This window comes from Rousettus aegyptiacus, unplaced genomic scaffold, assembly GCF_014176215.1.
Source record: "Rousettus aegyptiacus isolate mRouAeg1 unplaced genomic scaffold, mRouAeg1.p scaffold_m13_p_11, whole genome shotgun sequence".
Lineage (NCBI taxonomy): Eukaryota > Metazoa > Chordata > Mammalia > Chiroptera > Pteropodidae > Rousettus > Rousettus aegyptiacus.
This window is the reverse complement of record NW_023416286.1, coordinates 24,806,776-24,831,721: the sequence shown is the minus strand read 5'-3', so window position 1 is coordinate 24,831,721 and position 24,946 is coordinate 24,806,776. Positions and strand designations below refer to the sequence as shown.

The window sequence follows — 24,946 nt, the reverse complement described above, 5'->3', positions numbered from 1 at the left end:
CTATGTGTTGTGCTCAACAGTAAGTTCTAACTTCACAGATTATCTAGTTTTCTCTAATTTGAGAGTGGGAGATATATTCTTTTGCAGCTTATTACATCCTAACTATAAACAGAACTTCAGAAGCCCATATTTGATGACTTTTATATGGCAAGGATATCTGCTAAAAGTGAGGAGTCTGGTTATGGTATGGAAAAGAGTATGAAAGAGGTTGGTCTCAGCTATTGTGTATAAAGAAAAAAAATCTAATTAGAGAAATATGAAAATTTGTCAACTTAAGGTGAAGATGTTTGATGCTAGATGTTATAATTTGTCATGGAACCAATTGGTATCCCTGTAACATTTTCTCTAGCATCACTCTACAGTATAGCCAAAGTAGGGTGGATGAAAGTAGCAAGATAAGGGATTTGTCCATGTATGAAGGTATTTTAGTACAATTTATAGAATAATCAGGTAAAAAAAAAGTTTGAAGATACTGGTTAAAGAAATTTAACAGTAAAAACTAAAATAAATAATTGAAGACAGAAAATAGTTGATATTTGGGAGAAAATATAGCAGTTAAATCAATGGCAGAAAGAAAATATGTTCCAAGATTACAATATTTTAGGAAGCAAAAGAACTGGGAGAGTAATATTAGATGAGTTCTCCATGTAGCTTATGACTACCAGCTACTAGCAAAACATGGAACACAGAGAAAGAATATGATACAAGACAGATGTTCTTCCTTGAATGAAAACAAATGACAAGGAATATGCTCAAAAAGTTATTTTAAGGGATATGGAAAAATTGTGGTCTAGAAGTAGCTTGAAGGAGCATGAAAGACACATATGCAAATCCTAATAATGAGTTATGTAAGGAGTGGCAAAATTAGTAACATATATTTTGCCCCCAGTGCAAAGAAATAGAGGAAACATTCAGTAAAGAGACAGAGGATTCCAGAGTGATCAGCAGAAAGTTTTGGGAGCGGACGGTAATTGATATTTGAGTCAAAAAAGAATAAACACACAAAAAAGAAAAGAATAATTGAAGGAATTTACTTTTTTGTTACACCCAAAGACCACAGTGATGTCAGGTCTGAGGGGTTTAGCAGATTATAAGTAGCTTTCCCCAAAATTTGTCACCGCGACACCTTGTACGTAACAGGAATATCCAATATATTCCCAGGTCTCAATTATTCTGAATGATGTTTACTACAAATGGCATCATCATCTACACAAAGCCATCAACATATATTAGTCAGTTAACAGGTATAATCACACATTGAAAGCAGTGCCAGCACCTTGTGTTTGGGGGACACAAAGCTGTGGCTTTTCATCCTATATTCAGGGAAGAGAGAAAAGTGATGCTGTCCTAAACTAGGAGCCACTCTTCTTCCTTAAGATTACTTTCCATATTTTAGCTTTAATTTTAGAATTTTTTGATAATTAATGTTAACTGTTAGAAGACCGTATCATTTCTTTTTTTTTTTTTTAATTTTAAATTCTCAGATCACATAGTTATCTTCATCTTACTCCAATCCTCACTACAGGTAATTTTCTGATAACTTTTTTTTATGCTATCTGAAAAACTACTACAATTAATATAGTTCATCATATCTCCAATATTTATTTCAGTCAAGTCTTAATGCTTTTATAGAATCCAAATTCTAGTCAATATATATGTGATGAAATTGGACTTCTGAGACACTCTGGTCCACTTGCTCACATTACTTCCACCACCACCAAATGATAATGTGGCCTTGATGATACTGAGTATGACTCAAGAGCATGGAGTATTTTATATATCTGTAAATACTCAACATATAAGTACATAAATTAGTGATATATCTTTCTGAATGGTATGCTAACCTTACCTGTATAACAATGTAGCACAGCAATTAATAAGATGCTCAGATCTGGCAAAATTCCACTTCATATAAATAATGTCATTGCCAGTAAGAATCTTGCAGGCCAGGTGTCAATTCTCCCAGGCACATTTTATGGATTTAGTAAAATTTTAGTCAAAAACTGAAAGATATCTTGTGGAAATAAGACAGATTAATTCTAAAGTTTTTAGAAAATCAAGACTAGACAAGATAATTTTAAGAAAACAGAGAAAAGACTTACCCTACTCAACAGCAAGACTTTTTATAAAGCTACCATATTAACATAGTCTAGAAAACAAGTAGACTAATGGATTAAAATGATGAATTTAGAAATAAACTTATATATATAGACATTCGGTACATGATAAAAGCGAAACTGCAGAGCAGTGGAAATAGGAAAACTATTACAATAAAAGGTTCTATGTCAAAGGTACGCCCATTGAAAAAAACAAACAGGAAATAATTCAATTGTAGATTGAAATTATATAGGACAAAATATTTCACATCCATAGTACCCAAAGTGATCTACAGATTCAATGTAATCTTTATCAAAGTTCCAATGGTATTTTTCACAGACATAGAAAAAAATAATACAGAAAAATATTTTCATACTTTGAGGTAGAAAGTATTTTAATTTGCACTTCATTATACTTAATAACTTCTAAATATCAAAAGCACCCATTGGAAAAAAACCTGAGAAAAGCAACCGATAGTATTATAATTTAAATATAGTGTTGTCATTTGCAAGCCTGAGACCAATGAGAACTGAGAGTGGGATGGCCAGCTACAGACTTAGAAAAGATATTTCAACATATATAACTTACAAAAGGCTGAATTCAGAAACAAAATAACTTCAAAAGGCTGTATTCAGAAACAAAATAACTTCAACAATTCAGTAAGAGAAGTACTGATAGAAATATATGAACAGATCTGAAAGTCTTTTTTCCAATAAAGTTTTCCAAAAGGAAATATACATATGAAAAAATGTTCCAGATCACTAGCAATTACAGAAATGCACATTAAAACCAAGATACTTCCACATGTCTGCCTAAATGATTAAAATTAAAAAGCATCCATACTAAGTGTTGGTAAAATATGAAGCAAGGATAAGTGTATAAAATTATAAATCTACTTTAGAAACTGATTAGTTATTGTCAAGTAACTTTCAAAATATGCATACCCTACTGGAATTCTACCCACAGTTATATGTCCAACATAAATTTGTACCTGTGAGCCCATTAGGCATGTACAGCATGGTTTTTAGTTAGCAGAATTATAAGAAATTGCCCAAATCAGAAACAATGAAATATTTCTTGATTATAGTAGAAAAATAAAATGTAGTATATTCATATAACATGATACTATATGGCTAGAAGAATGCATAAACTAATACAACATGCAATGACATGAATAAATCTCACAAACATGATATCGGGTGAAAGAAGTCAACTAAAAAAAAAAAAAAGAGGAAAATAGGAAGGAAAAAAAGAGAAAAATACATACTGTATCATGCCACATATGTAAAATTCAAAATGGGCAAAACTAATCTATACTAGTATGTACTTTTGGGGCTGGGGGTGGTGAAGCGAAGCAAAGGAGATTGAGGTGTTGGTCATGTTTTATTTCTTGTCTAGGGTAAACCTTACGCAGATGTGTTCATTATAATCTATCCGTCTATGCATTTATGATTTGCAAACTTTTCCTGATGCTATCTTTCAATCAAACTTTAACTTAAAATATGCATCTGAGAATCATAAACTAAATTAAAATATGTGGAAGTCAGGGCTTAATTTCTGAAGAGCTACATAATTCCAAACCCTTAAGTACCCACTTTCTTCAGACATAGCTTAGATGGTTTATTGCTTAGCTTTCATCAATAGCTTTAATTTTGTTCTTTTCTCTCCTGATTGAATGTAGACTCAATGGCTTGAGTCCAAGAAGCTACTCATCAAGGCTAAAGATTCTCTGTCCTCAGCATACCTACTGATTTATAACTCTTCTCAATTTTATGAAGTTTGTGACATTTTTGCTTTCCCCCAGCAGCAATATTTTTTATTAATTTCTACATAATTATAAAATTATAATACAATATTTTAATATTTCTACAAACCCAGTGATAGATAATGTAACTGACAAACCTGTTTTAGTCATTGGCAGGCTGCACAAACACATGATAATACAAAATATCCACATCTAAACTGATACATAATTTTTCATATCAAAGTTATTATAATAATGTAAATGTGTAACACTAGGGTGTGTTATTCAAAAGCAGAATATATTAAAATTAAGAACCCTAAGTATATCTTAAGTTATTTTATGATGCATTTTACTATTTCAAATATTTATATGTACTATTTCTCTGACCCATTGCCTGGACTACAGACATACTCTTTGTATATTTTGTTCAAATAAACATAAAAAACAATAGAATTTTCCTTGACCATAATGAATATATGTTATTCTTGAGGCATAAAAACAATTGAGCTGTTTTTAGTTATTTTTTCCCTCACCTCAAATTAATACACATTATCTTCAGTATTCCTAAATTTAGAGTACCATTACTATTATCTTCAAACAGGAGCAGGTTTGTAAATTGTTTTGAACAATGAAAATGGAAAACTTGAGGAGATTAGAGGCACACGGAATGTTTGCCAAGCACTATTAAGGCCCAGCTGAAAATCGGGGTAAAATATTTTATGACAAAATAACTTTTCATTTGATATAATTATTTATTGCCCTATGTTTCTATCCTAATACAGGGCCTTAAAATATTTTTCGGACATTAAACATGTTAAATAGGCATACTACAAAACACTGTTAATAGGGCATACTATCATTTTCAGTTAATTTATGTAATTCTCTAAAATGTGATTTATTTAAAATATTGCCTTAATGAAACAATGCTAATGATTATGATGAGATCAATGTTTGATATATGTCACAGAAAAAATGTTATTTATAGATAAGGAAAATAAATTTTCTATCTTTAGATATCCTGTCAAATCTGATGGAATTTTTATTAAAAGTTTCATTGTAGATAACCTATTCCTAATAAATCACTATGAGTGCCTGAATTTTACCTATACTACATTAAGTACCTAAGGACTAACATTTCGCTACAGGTAAGAGAATTAATATTACACATTGAATGAATGATTGATATAGCCAGAAATAACCTCAAAGTATCTATACTTCTAGAATCTTGATTCAAATTGCATTGAAATAAATTAATTAATTAAATACCTAGAAATAAATTTAACTAAGGAGGTAAAAGACCTATATTCACAAAATTATAAGACACTGAAGAAAGTCACATGGAACCACAAAAGACTCCAAACAGCCACGGCAATCTTGAGAAAGAAAAACAATCTAGTCTGATGTCAAACTAGATTACAATGCTATAGCAATCAAAACAGCATCACACTGGCATAGAAACAGACAAATAGATCAATAGAACAGAATAGAAATAAACCCATACCTATATGGTCAATTAATCTATGGCAAAAATACAATGGGGTAAAGACAGTCTTTTCAACAAATTGTGTTGGGAAAATTGGATAGATACATGTGAAAAAAATTAAAATAGACCACTTTCTTACACCATATATAAAAATAACTCAAAATGGATTAAAGACTTAAATGTAAAACCCAAAACCATAAAATTCCTAGAAGAAAACATAGAATAAACTCTCTGACACCACTCTTTATAATATATTTTTTGTATATATTCTCTCAGGCAAGTGAAATAAAAGAAAAAAACAGAAAAAATGAGACTACATCAAACTAAAAAGTTTTGCACAGCAAAAGAAACCACCAACAAATGAAAAGACAACCTCCTAAATGGGAGAAGATATCCACCAATGATACATCTGATAAGGGGTTAATCCAAAATATATAAGAAATGCATACAGCTTAACACCAAAAAGACAAACACACCAATTGAAAAATGAGCAGTGGCCTTGAAGACGTTTCTCCGAAGAGGACATACAGATGGCTAATAGATAGATAAAAAGATAGTCAATGTCATTAATCATCAGGGAAATGCAAATTAAAACCACAGTGAGATATCACCTCACACCTGTTAGAATGGCTATCATCAGTAAATCAAAGAACAAGTGTTGACGAGAATGTGGAGAAAAGGGAACCCTAATGCATTGTTGGTGGAATTGCAATTTGGTGCAGTCACTTTGGAAAACACTAGGGAGGGTCCTCAAAAACCTACAAACAGAACTACGTTATGACGCAGTAATTCCACTTCTGGGTATTTACCCAAAGAAAAATAAAACACTAATTCATAAAGATACATTTACTCTTGTGCAGTGCTATTTACAATAGCCAAGATATGGAGAAAATCTAAGTGCCCATCAATAGATGATTAAATACAGAAGAGTTGTTAATTATATACAATGGAATATTACCCATAAAAATGAAGTTTTACCATTTACAATGACATGGGTGGACCTAGAGGGTATTATGCTAAGTAAAATAAGTCAGACAGAGAAAGATAACTACCATATAATCTCACTCATATGTGGAATCTAAAGAACAAAATAAACTAACAATCAAATGGAAAGAGACTTGTAGATACAGAAAATAAACTATGGTTTCCAGGAGACAAGGAGGTTGGAGGGTTGGGTAAAAAAAAAAATGAAGGAATTAAGAGATACAAATTGACAGTTACAAAATAGTTATAGAATGTAAAAGTACAGTAAAGGGAATATAGTCAGTAATTTTGTAATAACTATTCTTGGTGTCAGGTGGGTACTAGACTTATGAGGGATCATTTCTTAAGTTATATGCATATCTAAACACTTTGTTGTACACTTGAAAATAATATAATATTTAATATCAACTGCAATTGAAAAATCAAATAAAGAGTCCTGGTTCAAACAAAAAAAAATACTAGACAGTGTTCTCATTTTAAAAAACTGTATTTTTCACATTAATTTTATTACATTAGAGTTTTCTTAGTAAAAGATATTGCATTGTAAAATTTAAATAATGAAGGGCATAACCTTTGATTTAAATACATTTAGTTATAATTATATTTTACACTTATGATATACTTTATTAAGAGCTTAGAAGGTAAGTATTTAAGAAAATATATAACCTAATTATTCCTAAATGTGTATTTTTATTTATTTCAATATTATCTAAATTAACTTAGTGAACAAATTTTTATTGATTGGGCTTATTTATTGTTGTTTAAGGCCGAACTATACATCACTCAATCTTAAAAATATTGTTGCCAAATTTCTCATCAATTAAACAAATGCCTTTAGTATGAAGACTTCAAGAATTTTCTCACTCCCAGATCATTTGATGTGATTCACTTAAGTTTATGTGTAAAGCAGGGGCCATGCCCTCCTCCTAAGAAGAACAAAATGATCCATGATAAGGATATAATGAAAGAGCAATGCTTCATTTCATAAAAATATCACTACACACAGACCCCTAGGCTTATAGATATGTTCCAGAATAGACTAGGTAAATTAAAATATGAATTGCATAGTTTGTTCTATGTATTTTTCCATTTCCCTTAGTCATACACTTTCTATAGCTTTGGCAGATTGTGAAAAAGTATAAATACCCAAATACCAGTACCACCCAAGCTGAAAATATGTCTCGTATGTATTTAAGATTAAAATTAATTGCTGACGTTATGAATAAGGGTTTCCTCAGGCATCCCTGGAACACCAGATTAGCTCTCTTAGAATCCGGGGAATAACAGATGAAAGAGAAACCCAGTCCAGGGTAGAAGGTGGAGGCCAGTCTCTCTCTCTCTCTCTCATATATATATATTTGTATCATACTGATTATTTGTAATGATTTACCTATGATAATATAAGTAAGTATATCACATTTGGGGATAATTTGCAAACACTGTTATCTTTCCCAAATATACAACATGCCAAAATGTGTACTGAAGTAAAGGTTAATGCAGAGGACTCTGCAGTCTCTGAACATATGGTGATTTGCAGATAAAGGAATGGGAGGCAGTAATCCTGTGTGGCCATTGAGCTCTTCATAGTGACTCCTGTAACATTCTTTTTCCCATCTGAGAAATTGACCTAGGTTTTGGCACATCAGCCTTGAAACCCTAATCTATACTTTCTCCCTACAAATTGAACATTTATAGCTACCTCTTAGTATTCTTATTAAGAAGAGGATAAATAGGTTTTACAATTTTGAGAAATTACCTGATTGCATATTTTGGGAATCTAAAGAAAATCTGTAGTTCTATTCTACTTACCACTGAATCCTCTGCCCAGGGAATAAAGATGCCCACTACACTTGATCACCAAACTTGACAAACATAATGATGGAAAAACCTGAGCAGAGTTTCTATCTCTGTCATTTACAGGAATTTTTTAACATCTTTTTCAAACTTCACCATTTAACAATAAACATTCAAAATGCACATAGGAAATATTAACAATAACTTTAATTTTAAACTTTATTCTTAGCCTCTTTCCATTTGTTATAATACCCTCTTACACTATAGCTCCCAACTTCTATAAATGTAGCAATAAATCTTGAATATAGATTTTAACAAGATTTATTTGTTCCATATTGAAATAGAGAAAAATACATCTTTTAAGATTTCGTTTTCTCTTTTCTCTCCTTTCTTCGTTCCTATCTGTCTTTTCTTTTCTTTTCTTTTTTTCTTTTCTTCTTTTCTTCCTTTCTTTATTCTTTCTGTCAGAGCTACTGAACATGTCAAGTAACTTTTCAGATATCATATATTCCTGCCAAACTCATATAATACTGAGAAACCACAGCTAATCAGCTAGTTCACAACTCAGTAATGTATCACCATTCTCTCTACTTGGAAATTTGCTGAGAAGGAATGCAAAACCTACCTCTACAGTGCTCAGGCAATAAAAAAAAAAAATGACCGTGAATGTAGGAAATGGCCATAAAAGTCTACTCTCTCTTGTCTATGATTCAGGGTCCAATTATAAATTTTAGATGCTCAAAGTGATGAAAGTGGTGATCATTACTCGCTCATCTTCTTGCTCTCATTGTGATCTGAAGTAACATAAATGTTAAAAGTAGAAAATAAGAAAAAGGAAGCCATCCATGTTCAGAATTTCTTTTCATGATGGATATTTCTATGTGCTTTGTGTTTTGGGTATAGATGTGCCTTCAAAAAGTGTCTCCTTTTGGTAATGGTTACTCTTGCATTGCCCTAAGTGTGTGTTGAGTTCATCTGTTCAATGGTTATCTAGCATGGTTACCATTCTTTCAACATCATTGGTCTCTAGGGAAAGAGTTGGTTGATATTCATGATTCTTTGCCTTCTCCCAAATAAGCCACTTCTACATTGCTCAGAATTATTTCTGTGGGTTTAGACGTACCTGTAGACCAATCAGCACATGTTAAATAAGCATCCAAAGAGAGAAACACCTTGTACTATGTGCAGGCCAAAAAATAAAGGAAAAAAAATCCCTTTTCCTTAGATATTTTCAAGTTGCTGAAATGATGACGCGTCATGGAAAAATCAAACGTACTGCTAACAGTACAAGGATTAATAAGTCAGGTGAAAAATGAATGCTACAGGCTCCAGGATTTAAAAATAAGATAAAACTCGCTCTGGATTCAATTTCTCATGGAGAAATTCAGACCTGAAGCATCTTAAAGATGATTAAGGAGTTTCACAGGCAAAGAAAAATAGGACAAATGTTATGGTGTCTAAAAAATATGGGCAAAGAGAAGGTACTAATCATATTTGAAGGATGGTAAATGATTAGTTGAAATGAAGGCTTTTAATGGGTGAATTGTGGGTTATAAGTATATTAAATATATTAGTTTACATTATAAAGAACCTCAAGTACACTGCCAATGAATTTTGTATAAATGAGGAACCACTGAAATCTTTTAGCAAGAGAATGACAAGGTTGAAGTTGCGTTTCCAGATTGGTTTGGCAGCAATAAGCAGTTTATATTGGAGTTTATATTGTATCCTCCTCATTATTTTGCATTCTTTATATTATAAAGCTTTGGAACAAGTCAAAATCTCCCTTTAGATACCACTTGATAGTGTGAGAGCTCCACATCTCATCTGAATGGCATTATATGTCTCAACATGAACTACTCTCAACAGTAGATGTCAGATCAGGAAGCTTTTGCCAAAGCTATTCCGCATGTTCACAACTCATCCATCCCTGAATAAGTCAGCCACACCTAAAACACTACATGTTTGTCCAAGACTAGAGTTTGGTAATTCCAAGTTGTTTTCCTTTTAAACTTAACCCTTGAGTTATGTGAAGACATTCTTAGTTTATAAGATGGTTTCACACTGTGACTGGTTCCCTTCTGGCGTCAGCAGAAGGCACACTGTTCATTTTTCATTTCATTTCATGTTGTTACCGGAAATTGTTTTCTGCTGTGTGTTATTATAAAAACCAGTCACTTTATGTGCCTCTCAAATTCATTCCATTTGGCTTCTAATAACAAACAATTATCTGTATCTATAATGAATAAAGAGTAATTGAAGCCATTGTTCTCTCAATTAAGTTGACTATAATTTAAGAAGATTCTAAAATTCTGGTTCATGGACTCACTGGATAGCGTTACATAGTGTATTGGGTGCTGTTAACAGCTCACCAAATTTTGGTACCTCATCCACCTAGGGACCCAGCTCCACTTATTTTCAAGTCTGCCTTGAAGTTAGATGTTGTCATGCAACTGAGTTTGAAATCAATAGAAAGCGATCAGAAGTAATAAGTGATATTGAATGTAGTCCTTAAAAGTCTCATGTATAATTATCATGTTTTTCATGGCAAGTTGAAATGGAGATAATCCCTAGGATGACTTCATAAATTACATATAGAAGATAACGGAATATTTTTTAACCCATACGCTTAATGATTAAGAGAAGATAGATGATTCCACTGATATGTCCTTGTATCTACCATTAGTATGTGAATAAGAAATTTACTTCTAATTTTACAGAAGTCCTGTTCTATTTCATTCTGTCCTATCCTATCCTATCCTATCCTATCCTATCCTATCCTATCCATCCTATCCTATTCTATCCTGTCCTATATGGGACCATTTTATATTTTGGGAACTATCTGTTATATACCAGTTAATTTACCATAACTATACACAGCCAATATTTGGTTGGTTCTATTGTGAATAATGCAAAAAATGGTTTTAAAAATACATAAATTCATGAACACTTCATTTTTAATAATACATTTTGTGGTCAGTAAAGCTTGAAAACATAGAAATTAAAGAAAGTTCTAGTTACAAGATTATTTAACATTTGGCATAAATACAACCTAGTTAGGCATATTTAGATGACTAAATGCCATCAAGAATTCTTAATGTGTTGGTTAAAAATAAGTTTTAAAAATATTTATGTATTACTTATCTCATTTTTGTCCTTATCATTATATTTTCTGGAACCTAAAGAAATTCTATGAGTAAATAATTTCTTATCATATACAAATGCAAAAATAGTTTGAATAAACTTTCTTAATCATTCTTTTCAAATATATTTTTACAGATGGACTGTATATATACATTCACCTCTTAGGAGTTTAGCTATTTTGGTTAGTTGAACCGGACCAATTCAACCGTATAAGGAACATGCCATGTATGCCTTATAGTTACTTAATTAGTAACTATAATTAATTAATGTATGCCTTTAGTTATTTAATTAGTAATTGTAATTAATTTCTAAATCTGTCAAAAATGAAAAAGATAAAATGTCCCTGTTGAAGGAATAGTTAGAACTAGAGTAGATTTCAAAGCTACCTCTACTCTTTAAATATTAAGATAAAAGTGTAAATAGTGTTAACACAATGATGTTCCATTCACAATTTCAGTCATTACATGTCATTAAGCACCCATTGAGTAACTATCTGAAAGCTTTCTATTTGCATCTCGGAGTTTAATGGTTTTGTAAACATACATATTCTCTCCTTCCTTTTCTTTCTTTCTGTGTGTAGGTGATAAACATGATGTTTGCTCAAAGAGATATCAGAGTTTCATAGGGTCTTTGATAATTGGAGTCTAATAATAGCTTTTCTAAGGGATTTTATATTGCAAAAACAATTTTGAACTTAGATCATTTAAGCTGAATTGTTGTTGTTACTAGTTTTTGTTTGTTTTGTTTAGGTTAATAATTAGAGATCATAGATAATGAATTCAATGATCTGCAGTATTTTTGGATCTTACTTAGGGGCCCAAGTCCAATGTGTAAAATTGTGTTTTGGAATAGCGGTCAATTAACATTTTTAAATTAATTATGGAAGTAATAATAGTCTCAACATATGCTTGATTATAAAATTTTAATGATAAACTCTACTTAACGTTTTTTTTTTGTTATCTATTTATTTATTTGTTTGGATTGGACTTTATCTCAGAGATTTTAATATGACCCTCCTAGGATTTATGTCATCTTATGTGAGTGATGTTTCTTTCACATGCAATCTTAGGGATCTTTTTCTTTTCTTGTCGTTATATCTTATTTGTACTAATATTGATTGTACAAGTGATCGAATTAAATTTAACTAATAATCGTGTCCTAATTTTTTATATATTGCTGAAGACAAATCTGTAAAACATTGTTCAAAGTACATTGCCAAACTCTAACAGTGAATTCATCTTAGATATTCCTATTCATATTACTTGAATAATTTTAATGGATTATTATGTACAAGGTATCATCAGTATCCATTCTAAACCATTGTTGATATTTGATTCTAAAGCTTAAAAATGTGTGAGCACAAATAAGTAATAAATCATTCAATTATCACCCTGATTCCAGCATTCAGTACCTAACAATAAAAATGTAATTGTTCTTTCTCAGCCCAGTATCCATAATAATAAATATGAACTCCCAATTTCTTCCTTCTTTTTCTTTTAATGTTAAACATTGTTCAGTATTGTCATAAAAAAAAAAGAAAATGCAAAAACATTCTAATTCTCTGTCAAGGTTATATTTTAGATGATAACGTAGAGTAAAATTGTCTTGGAAAAATGTAAAATATTTTTCAATTAAACAAAAATATCTTTACAGTTATTATTTCTATGAACAATTCACAGCATAGATTAGATTCTATAAAGAAATTAATGGGTAATTTATTTTTTCATTTTTATTTATTTTAGATTTTTAAATTTAATAATACTGTATGGTGTCTATCAAATATCAGGTTTTAAATGCTTCTACGTGCAGTACATATTTTAATTTTTTAAGTCCTCACAGCAACCCTCTTGGATAAGTAGTATGATTATCTTCATGTTAGTGTGAGAAGTATAGACAGCATGAGATTAGGTAACATGTCCAAGAGCACACATCATTAAATAGTTGAGTTAGGATTCAAACGAGACAGTTTTAGCAGACTTTGGGCTTAAATCTGTGTGTTGTACTGACTTTTCACACACTCATATTGCTATTCTTTTTTAAAAAATAAACAAACACATAAATATCACTGCACCATTAGCTCTAGTTTCTGTTCTTTCTTTCCAACTGGCTGCATTGTTCACTATTTTTCCTTTGAAAACCAAATCAAGCAAAATCCAAGAAACTCATCTTTATATTTGTTCTCATAATGAGGCTTAATTTTTCTTTTGGGGTCATTTTGTTTATTTTTTAAATTTGTTTCTTGTTTTCATTTCTTTTTTACATTTATTTGCTTTTTAAAATTTTTAATTGTGGTAAAGTGCACATAATATAAAATTTGCATTCTTAACTTATTTTTATGTGTACAGTTCAGTGGTATTAATACAATCACATTGCTGTATAAACATTCTCTAGAACTCTTTTCATCTTGCAAAACTAAGTCTATCCATTTCTTCCTCCCTCCAGCTACTATCTCTATGAATTTGACTGCTCTAAGTACTTTATATAAATGAAATCATACTGTATTTGTCTTTTTGTGACTTGCTTATTTTGTACTTAGCATAATGTCTTCAAGGTTTATGCATTGTTGGTTCATTCACAGTATCAGAATTTCCCATTTTTTAAAGGCTGAGTAATTTTCCATTGCATGTATATGTCATATCATATCTATTCATCCCTTGATGGATACTTGAGTTGCTTACTGTTATTTGTTTTTTAAAGAATGTTTACATTTACTGTGTCTCAGCTGATACTTAAAAATCTCCTGGAACACAAAATTTCCCCATGAACTATCTTGGAGTCTCACGATACATTGGATAATCTAGGCAGAATGAGAATTGAGATTTCTATAATCTATAGACATTTAATAATGGTTGTAAAAGTCAAGTGTGTGCTTTAATTTAAGACTTGAAAAAATAAAAAAAATTATGCCAGCTTTAGGATAATTTATCAATATTAATCTGATTATGTATTTTTTTTGTTAAACATTAACAAAAAAAATCCACATACACCATATGTAGACTTCCCAGTGATGAAACTAAATAGGAGTAGAGTAGCTTAAGTTCCAGTTTTGTAAATTTTCAAGCTAAATAAGTTGGAATGAATATGTAAACCTCTATTTTCTCACTTGTAAAGGAGATTAGATTAAAGATTCCTTTTGGTTCTCTTTGCGAATTGCCATTGGCCATTCCCTTGCTTAAAATATGCATAAACTGAGATTTACTGTGTTTCTCAAGAGTACTGAAACTCACCTAACACCTATCTTCTTGGGGAACGAATTTAATTTGGCAAAGTTCTAAACCAGTGAGAACTTCTGCAATATATTTCACATAGAAAATAAATATATGCAGCCAGGGAATATGAGGCAATGATTAGAAAATGAAAAGTCATGTTGATACACTTCAGTGTAAAAACTTGAAAGAAAAATATATTTTTCAGTCTATCCCCACAGCTCACCACCTATACTTTCAGTTAGCACTCCTCTCCCAGCTACATCCCTTCTTTAAAGGCAACATATATATGTTTTGGACACGAGTACTGGGTCATAATTTTCTCTGTAATTCTAGACTTTATTTTCAAATGGGAATTTTCGAGCAAGTATCTTGCGTGCAGTATGCTTTTGAAAAGTTCTAAAGGTTAAGTAGAATATGAAGGAATTGTAAAGCCTAGGGACCTCTGAGTTGTTCCTAAGTATCTCTTCATCATGAGCCTGTCATTTGACCCCAAGGCTCCAACTAAATACATCGCATGTTAAAAGTAATTTCTTTTCCTAGTTTTGTCCTCCTAGGAACTAGCCAAAAATCTGTACAGTATTTCCAAGAAACACGCTCTCTTCTCTTATGCCCTCCAGTTTCAGATTTTCATTCGGGTTACTCCTTGCAGTACAAAGATAATAGCTTCAAAATTGGGAATTTGCAAAATGCTTCTTCGAATCCTTCTGTTAGTCTAGCTTATACCAAGTTCATAAGAATAGGCCAGACCATATGTGTTGTGTATATGTCAGCATTTCTAGTCTACTTGTTTAACACAGTTAGATCAAATCTTAAAGAATGTCAAGTTGTCTTGGAAGTAAAAAAATAAGTGTAGCTGACCTCACATTTCCTATGAATTGAAGGGCTTCTATGTGCTTGTCAGTCTCTAGCAAATAATTTGAGAGTATTTAGTGACTACATTTGTATTTTCAAATTCATTCACATCACGAATCGTACTATTAAAATTCAAATTTTATCAAGCAGTATTTTAGTATTGTAGAATGAAAATGTCATCTCTCTAACCATAGACTTAATCTCACCAAATCTGATTTTTCTTTGCGCTACTTCTTCTCTTCAGACCGACTCATTTTTCCCTCCTGGATCTCTGTGGCTCTCCTTGTTTCTCAAAACCACTCCTATAAAAGAAAAATAATTTTAAGTACATTTCTAGGCACTCACCTGCCTCTAATTATGCTATTTTCCTGGATGACTTTCTTCAGATTTCATCATTAAAGAATTCTCTTTGCTGTTGTCTTTGGTCAGGTGTTATATACGTTAGCATGTCATTGTAGCACAGCTTCTAAACGGCAGTCAGTATCCTTTCAACCTGCTTGCACAATGATCCAACATTTGTAATATAAAGGTCAAATACTGTAAAAAGCAGAATTGTGACCAGTATAGCAGAATCCTCATGCGCTTTTTGCCCAAATGGAGATCTCCTTAGAAGTTGCAAATGAAAAATAGATCACATGACAAGCTCAAGCGAGGCCTGCATGGACGGCCCTACAAACTCAAGGGACTGAAATTAACCACATAGGGTGGTCTCGAAACTGCACACAAACTTTATTTAACTTCTTTAATATAAGACTTTTCTGATTTCATCTGGTTTTGCCCAGATAATGGTGTTGTGACTCCTTTGTCCACCCTCTATCTTGTATTCCTGCTCCTTTAATCATTAAGTCTTAGAACATGAAATTCATTGAGCCTCAGGTCTATAATCACAAGGCAATAAGTTTCTATTACACTAAGGATACCATCTTAGCCTTGGATGTGTTTCAAGTCCAGGACCTTTGAGATAGAACAACAACCCCACTGGCCATGAGTCCAAATGGGATAGTGCCAGGCTGATTCCAGACCAAACTCAATGATCAATTAACTTAGCCCTTTCCAATCATCCAATCAGTAGCACCCACTCTCCACATTCCCTTAGTTTTCATGACTACTGAGTTTTCTCCTCATCTGTAGTCCAGAGACAGCAGAGGGGAGGACCAGGTTGTTGAGGGAAATAGCTCACCTGTGTCTCTGAGACTTGAACAACTCTGTGTAATAAACCTTAGTTTCTTTGCTGCAAAACCTGCATGTTTCTCGTTCACTCAGATGTGTACTGGCAGATAAACCCCTTTTTCCAGTAACAGTCAGAACATTAAAATTCCTAACTAAAAGCAGATCATGGCTGGTAGTCACATCCTGAGCCTATAGCTTTCTTGACGAAGGTCAGTCTTTACCTCAGGCGAATCTGTCTATTGTCTTTTTGCATCTAAGAAAACATACTCTTGGAATGTCAGAGTAATCCTTCTTACCCAGAACCCTCAGAGCATAACTCATGGCACCAGAACACAAGACCACAGACACCTTCATGGTTATCTTGTCCCCTGCTTGTCATCTCTATGTGCTGTTAATGTTAATTATTAACTTTCCTGTACCTGCCAATGTAAAAGTAGCATGTGCTCCTGCTTTACTTTTTATCCAATCCCAGAGGTTTCCCCGCTTTGCTCTTCCCCACTCTCTTGATCTACCACCAGTGGATTTTACATAACCTTCCTTATAGCTACTCTTTTAATTCTAATGCATAAAATAAGCTAGAAAACTGCCATTCTCTGGAGCATCTTCTTAATTTGTTAAGATTTTGCTTTTAAGCCATTTTAATTTGGGCTCAAATAAACTCATTAAAATTTTTTACAGGTTTGAACTTTTTTTATGTTGACAAGGTGTTCCCAAAAACAGAGCCTTATTTTGCCACCAAATCCATGCACGGGCTCTACGGATGCCAAACTGAGCGCGAACTGTTTGCATGGAAAAGTTCCCAAGTTTTAAAAATATTTGTCTTTGGGGTATACTAATGAGGAAACCTTCTTTAACCTGACTCTATCTTCCAGGGCACCAAGGATCAAAGATTTTTCTGAAACCAACCTAGCTTCCTGTGATGCTTTTACAAATGAAGTCCTAATAAAAGATATCCCTGGAATAATTCAGTACTTACTTAAACAAAAGACAGTTTCAGTATGGACGTGAAACCACATCAAGTTTTACTAAAAAAGTGGCACTCGAATAGCTGTAGTGCTTTAACAAATCATAAATTTTAAAAAGCCATTATAAAAGAAAACTAGATAATTTCTTTTATTGGCCTGTATGCTAATGAACTGCGCTGATTTTAAGGCCTTATCTATAGGTGGGAGTATTGCTACCACATTTTTTTTTCCCCATAGTGATTTGACAAGTGGATCATCACAAATCATTTAAAATGTACTATGAGTGACAGTGACTCCTGTTAGTCATTGTAATCAGCAAACATTTCCTGAATGCTGAGTATGTGTGCAAGACTGTGCTGGGCTTGCCATTAGCTTTTCCACCTACATCCATTTCCAAAACAAAGTCTCATTGACTGATGATGCCCTTCGGATGGCAAAAAATTTTAGCTTCTGTTTTCATGGCAGATACATACTACATTCCTGCACAGATCTGAGTGTTTTCGTTTTGCTATATGACAACGACAAGCATGTATTTTTTTTCCCTTCTGAGTAAAGATTTAGTTCCATCTATAGGTGAACAAAAATGAGAGAAAGCTCATTAGCAAATATTATTTAAAATAATTATTTTTATTCAAGACATTTTCTACAAAATTGTAATCATTGTAAAGAATACAGATTTAACCTTAATGTATTCAATTGTAAGATGAGCTAAATTAAGAACCAATGCAGTTTTAATTGCTTAAGAAAAAAATTTAAAAAGAAATGAAGAGAGAGAATGCTGCTTCAGATTAAATGATGACTATAATCTAAAAATTTCTACTAACATCACCCAAAAGTGCCTTTATATTTTATTAGCAATTCTATTTCCATCGGTTTTTAGATCTAAAACTTAATTGTCACTCAACCCCTTCCTATGTTGTTGGGTAAAAGATGCCTGGGTAAGAGAGAGAGAGAGAGAAAGCATTGGTAATTTCAAAACTTTTTATAGAATACACACTTGAAAGTTTATACAAACTGCCAGAGTCACTAAGACTTTTACAGATCTGACATTCCTATATAATGAGTGGAACACTATTTACACCAATTAATATGTTAAGTATCAGTTAAGCTTTAAAGTAGTTACTATTACCTGAGAAGACTTTAGAGTCCCCTTCCATCCGCAGCTGAAAGGCCACCATATAAATTACTACCTTAATGTATTCACTGAAATGGCCTGTAAGAGGTAATAGTGTTACCCAAGAGCCTATTCTACCTTCAGAATGCCCTCATATATAATGGAATCTGATTTAAGGTGAAAAGAGTTGGGCTCACAGCATTTCTTTACAAGAGACAGACACATGCTTTTATTTCCATTTTGTCGATGAGGAACTGAGACACAAGAAGGAATTAGATTCATAGCAACTTAAATGATATAGCCAACACTAATATGAGGCTTGTTATTATTTGACTCTAAAAGTAATGTTTAATAACACTTTTAAGGTAAATGTACATTGGTGCAGGACAGGGCAAATTCCTCCGAGGTGAGGGGGGAACTCAAACCTTGCACTGACAGAGAAGAGAGTTCTTGGCAGAGAGTGTAACAAAGAATTTAAAAGCATGCCAGAGTTAGACTCAAAAGGAAAGTTTATTAGAGAGAGGATAACACTCCATAGACAGAGCATGTCCTCCTCTCAGAAGCGGGAAGAGAGAGCCTAAGAGACACCCAGAGGGACAGAGACAATAGAGAGAGACAAGGACAGTGAGAGGGACAAAAGTAAAGACACTAAGAGGCACTGAGAGAAATTCATTAAGAGGGACCCCAAGTGTTTGAGGAATTCAGCTTATATATATATCATTCTTTAGTTCCTGTGAGTTACATTTTAAAGACTTTATTTACCCATTGTCCTTTGATATGACATACAGTGAAGAGGTAAGAAGGTAAGAGTATGTAGCGTAAAAAAGTGAGAATATGTAGCGTGAAAGGCCTGCTGGCACTTCCCAGTCTCTGATCCATCGGTTCCCCATGGTTTTAGCCATAGGGGATGAATAATTTTATTTTGTGTAGAGTGCCACTTAAAGACTCTTCTTCCTGTTTCCCCTTCATGGTGTGGGGAAATGCATTGTTTGCAATCCTAGAAGAAATCTTCCTTTGTTCTGCAGGTTTCCTGGTGGTCTAGCTGCAGGGCTGATCAGCATATTGCAGTCTCTGAAGGTAGCTTGGTTTAACATTTGAGTTATCTTGCCTCCTCACTAGTTACAGTGACATTCCTGAACATTTTTGATGGCTAGCGCACTTTACATTCCACGGCCTTAACACTGGCGGTTTATTGGCGTAATGACAGACATCTTTATTCTTTTCTACTATATGATTTTTTAAACACTCCTTGAAGGCAGGTCATTAGCTATTTTCAGTGAATTTAAGTATTGCTGAGAAAAAATAATATACCTGAAGCTAAAGAAAAATTAGCCAAAGTCAAAATTGAAAGAAGTCACCAACTTCAGTGCTGGAATATTTCCTTTAATGTAAAATTCAAGAATATTAAGGCATGAGCTTGGTACGAGCCTTGCCCAACAGAGGGCAAGAAGGTTTAGTTTATGTGTCTTTTCTTGATGACTTATAAAAAGAAACAGTCTCCATCATTATTTTTGAATTGCATCTCTCTACTAACACGCCATTCTGTTAGAATTTTTCAGACATAGCAACAATAATGCTGGAAAAGTTTCCAAAAGTAGTTTTGTCTTAGAAAAGCAAACTGTGCTACTGCATTAATGTTTTACTCCAAAGGAGATATTTAAAATATGGTTGGCAGAATTGAAAAAATGCTGGAGCTGCACTTTAAAAGTAGTTTTTGAAAGCCACTGCATAAATACAGATAAACTTTATATTCATCCTATACTGTTTACTAACTATACAGAAAGGGAGTGTTTAAAAACCCAACAACTCTCATGTTTCAGTTTTGATATTGAATTTCTCCAAGGATAAAAAGAAATAATTAAGGTAATTATTGTTCAGATACTTTGGCAGCAATGTTCATGTTTACTTTAAGCAATAGATGTTCAAAAGATGTTTGAAAATGCATAACTCTACCTGAACCACATTCCATAAGGAAAAAGAAAAAAATCTGCGGCAAGATTTTTACAAGCCTGCAGCAGCCTTTCTTGCCCATGTAAATAGTTTCACTGCTGAAGAGCTTAGTCATTGGTTTTTCCAACAATCCTTTCTCACTAGCTGTAAGAAAACAATACTTTTTTCCCCAGAAGCCAATGCACTGAAGCTGTTAATTAGAGTGTCTATGGGTGGCATTTGAGACTCTACCAGGACAAACATTTTACATTTCGGGTAGGATATCAAATTAACCCCAGTGAGAAGTCTCCGATAGGTCTTAGCATGCCAGCGACACCCACCCCCTAAGCCCATTTTGGATTGCAGAATGAGGAATCTGAAGGACTATTAAACACTCTATAAAATGCTCAAAACAGATCAGCATAAAGCCATACAGTGCAGGTGTTCCTATAATTGGAAAAATGCTCTGTGTTCAGTGGTCCCTCAAATTTGCCCTCTTCTCAGGCACTCCTTTGAGTTTTACAAAGCAGTTCAGGAAACCTCAGTGCTGACTGCACTTTTCTGAATATTTAGGCTTACATCTTTTGTCTAAGTCAAGAGATGAGTTTTATATTCCACCATCCTTTACTTAAGGAGCTGGCGTTTCTGTCAGTAACATAGGCATCCACAGCTCCTTCCACAAGTCTCTTTGTAATCAAGGATTCTGGATGCATGAAAATTTCACACATGAGGAATCGAGGAATATGTTTTATGAAGACTATGTTACAAATGTTACAAACCCCTTTATTTCCAAAACTATTTTATAACTTTAAGCTAACTATATCTGCAGAGTAATCCATAGATTAATCCAAAGAACATGATTGCATGCTGTATTTGAATATTTATTCTATATATAGGAATATCTTGGCTTGCTAAACGCTAACCCTAATTTCTGTTAGTTTTACAGATGTTATGCCGATAAGAACCAGAGAAGGAAGACTATCTGTTGTGCATTTTCTGGGCAGATGCTTGCCATTTTGGGTGTTCTCTCCTTAGCAGTGTAATACCTTTGTTTGGGGAGCCATGCTCACTGATTGCTCCAAGGAGAAAAATCTTGTCACTCTGCTTTTAGAGAAGCTTGTCATTTGGCTTGGTTGTTAAATACAGTGCTACTTGTATATGAAAGAGAATTTCATCCATCCTAAGTACCTCCTCTTTTTTCAATTGTAGGTGAGGATTTTATGAAATGAGAGCTGTTCTCTTGCACTGTTATCTGGACCCACTTTTCTGCCTGAGGGCTGAATACCTTGGTTGTGCAAAGGGCTACTCATAAAGAAATGGCTTTTTTTCTGAGAAAACACCTCAGCACTTAAGAAGACTTCTTTATTGAGAGACTTCTCACAAAATTAATTATTTGTTAGTGTAGGTTAATGATGCATATCATATAACGGAAAGCTCAAAGATACTAAATATCAGAACACAGAATAGAGAAAATTCATTCCAAATCTTCCCAACTTTCCTTTCCAAAAATTAGAGAACAAAATCTGAGAACATACTTGTGACTCGTTATATTGATAAAAAAGTATAAGCAGTGGAAGAATTGAAAGTTAATTTCGAGAAAAAAGAAACCAAAATGAAAATAAAAATTTTAAATTCATTAGTTATATAATTAAAATGGATTTTTTAGAGAAGATGGAAAATTAGACCATCTCTATTTAATAGAACTAAAGCTAGAGAAGCCCTTTTATGAGTACTTTGAGTTCTCTTTATAAATTATAAAATATGATAAATATAATAAATGATGAAAATGTATTTCATTTTGATAATGAGGCTCCACACTGGGAAGGATGTCTAGCTATCTTTACAAACTATTATGGTATGATCTAGAACTCTCTTTGTATTTCATACTTACTGGTTAATTTGGTGAAGATCGAATTTCGGTTTCTAAAATATTATTCAAAACTGATAGCAGCCATTGAGAGGTTTTATCTACTTTGATCATTCTTATCATTTATACATTACTTCATGTATTGGTTGTATATCTATCTATCTCATGGTGGTTTCCAAAATAAAAATTATATTGCATAAAGATGTCGCCTACCAAATAAAGTTATGAATATATGGGAATGTTTTTATAATGCATATGGCTTTGTATGCATTCTATCTAATAACAAGTTAGTACAGATGTTTTGAAAGTATATTTATGAATATGTTGCACAACATTGAGGGGCAATAAATTCATTTCTTTGGTATAGATAACATTAGTTTCATTTTAAATTAGTATGTCATTAATTTTCCTGCCATTGTCTTATAACTAGCAAATGTAAATTACTTTTAATTTTTAATTGATAAACTACATCTTTGCCTGAGTTTCCAAGCTGAGAAATAATTTAACAAAATGGAATGAGGTAAGAGCAAAAAAACAAGTTATAGATAAACGTTTCATTATGCATAAGATAATGTATGGTACCTGTAATAATACATCAGTGAGTGTTAAAATACATCAAACTTTAAAGAACAATAAATCTTAAAAACATTGCTCAAAAAGATTTTAGAGTAACAATTCTTGTAAATCATCATTGCAATGAGATTTTAAAAAGGGGAAATTAAAGGGTTGAAAGTATTCTCTCTCATGTTATACTTTCAACAACAGGGATGCTTCATTTGGCACCATAAATGAATCCTTATATAGCTCTTTCTTTCATTTTTTTTTTCTGATAAATTATACATAAGTTAAATGCCTGAGGGGATTTGCTAATTAAAGGAATCTAATAATCTTTTTTTTTTTTTTTTTTTAAGTGAGGCCACACTTGATTGACCTCACAGATTGCAAGGACCTTGTCAGTTTACAATCCTTTATTTTTTTATTTTTTACACCTACACCACCTGGTCTTCCTAGGTGGTCTCCTATCCAAGTACTAACCAGGTCCAACCCTGCTTAGCTTCCAACATCAGACAGGATTGGGCTTGTTCAGGGTAGCATGACCATAGATGATAATGAATCATTTGTTAATATAAAATTTATTAAAGTTCTCTTGTTAAGTGTGAGTTTTTGCTTATAAAGTAAATTTTAATGTTGATTTGAATTGGACATAAATATTTGTTTACATATAATGCTGATAGTCTGTGTTAGTGATAAACCTCAGCAAACTTATACATAGAGTACTCATCACTTGAAACTTATATTTGTTACAATTGTCCAAGATCCTATATTACCCAAGAGAGATATTTAATTCATTAATTGCTTGCACAGGGTCAGTGTTTAACATATTTATACTTTTACAAGCATTTTTACCTAACTTTCAGTTGCTATGCAATACAACCAAGATTTAGAGAACTAAAGAGAAAGTATAATAATCCTTGACTACTTAAACACATAATTAAAAAACTTAGAAATAAGTGAACACTGAAGATACAATAGGTGATTGAAATAGGCCTTTTAAAATTAAAGAGTGTATTGTTTTTTAAATTTTATTTTTTATTAAATTTATTGGGGTGACATTGGTCACCGAGAATAATGCTGCAGTGAACACTGGGTGCATATATCTTTACAAATAAATGTTTTCAAATTTTTTAAGTAGATATACATGCACAGAGGAATATACAATACATACTAAAAATGTGTTACACATTGGAGGTCCTAGCGAGTGTAAGCAGACAAGAGAAAGATATAAAAGACATCCAAATAGGAAACAAAGAAGTCAAACAGTCACTATTTGTGGATAATATGATTCTTTATATAGAAAACCTTAAGACTCCACAAGAACACTACTAGAAACAATAAGCAAATATAGTAAAGTCTCTGGATACAAAATTAATGTTCAAAAATCCATAGGGTTCCTGAACTCTAATAATAAAGCATTAGAAAAACTAGTAGAAATAATTCCTTTTGAATTGCAACAAAAAGAATAAAATACCTAGGCATGAAACTAACAAAACATGTGAAGGACCTATATGATGAAAACTCAAGAACTTATTAAAAGAAATCAAAGAAGGTACAAAGAAATGGAAAGATATTCCATGTTCTTGGATTAGAGGAACAACATAGTTAAAATGACCAAATTCCTAAAGTAATATGTAGATTTAATACAATCCCCATTAAAAATCCCATCAGCATTTTTTAAAGAAATAGAACAAAAAATCATTAGATTTGTATGGAAGCACAAAAGATGCCAAATTGCCAAAGCCATCCTGAGAAAAAAGAATGAGGCTGGAGGCATCACTCTGCCTGACTTCAAATTATACTACAAAGCGACAGGAATCAAAACGGCATGGTACTGGCAGCAAAATAGACACGTGAACTAGTGGAACAGAATCAAGAATCCAGAAGTAAATCCATGTTAATATGGGCAAATAATTTTCAACAAATAAGCCAAAAGCCTACAGTAGAGAAAGGAAAGCCTCTTCAATAAGTGGTTTTGGGAAAACTGTAAAAGAATGAAACTAGACTGTTGTCTATCACCACACAGCAAAATTAACTAA

At 32.6% G+C, this 24,946-nt stretch overlaps 1 pseudogene; it reads right to left on the bottom strand.

The window, feature by feature from the left end:
• Window positions 1–23,338: 23,338 nt before the first annotated feature.
• On the bottom strand, window positions 23,339–23,457 carry LOC118609745 (annotated as a pseudogene).
• Between the last annotated feature and the right edge of the window lie 1,489 nt (window positions 23,458–24,946).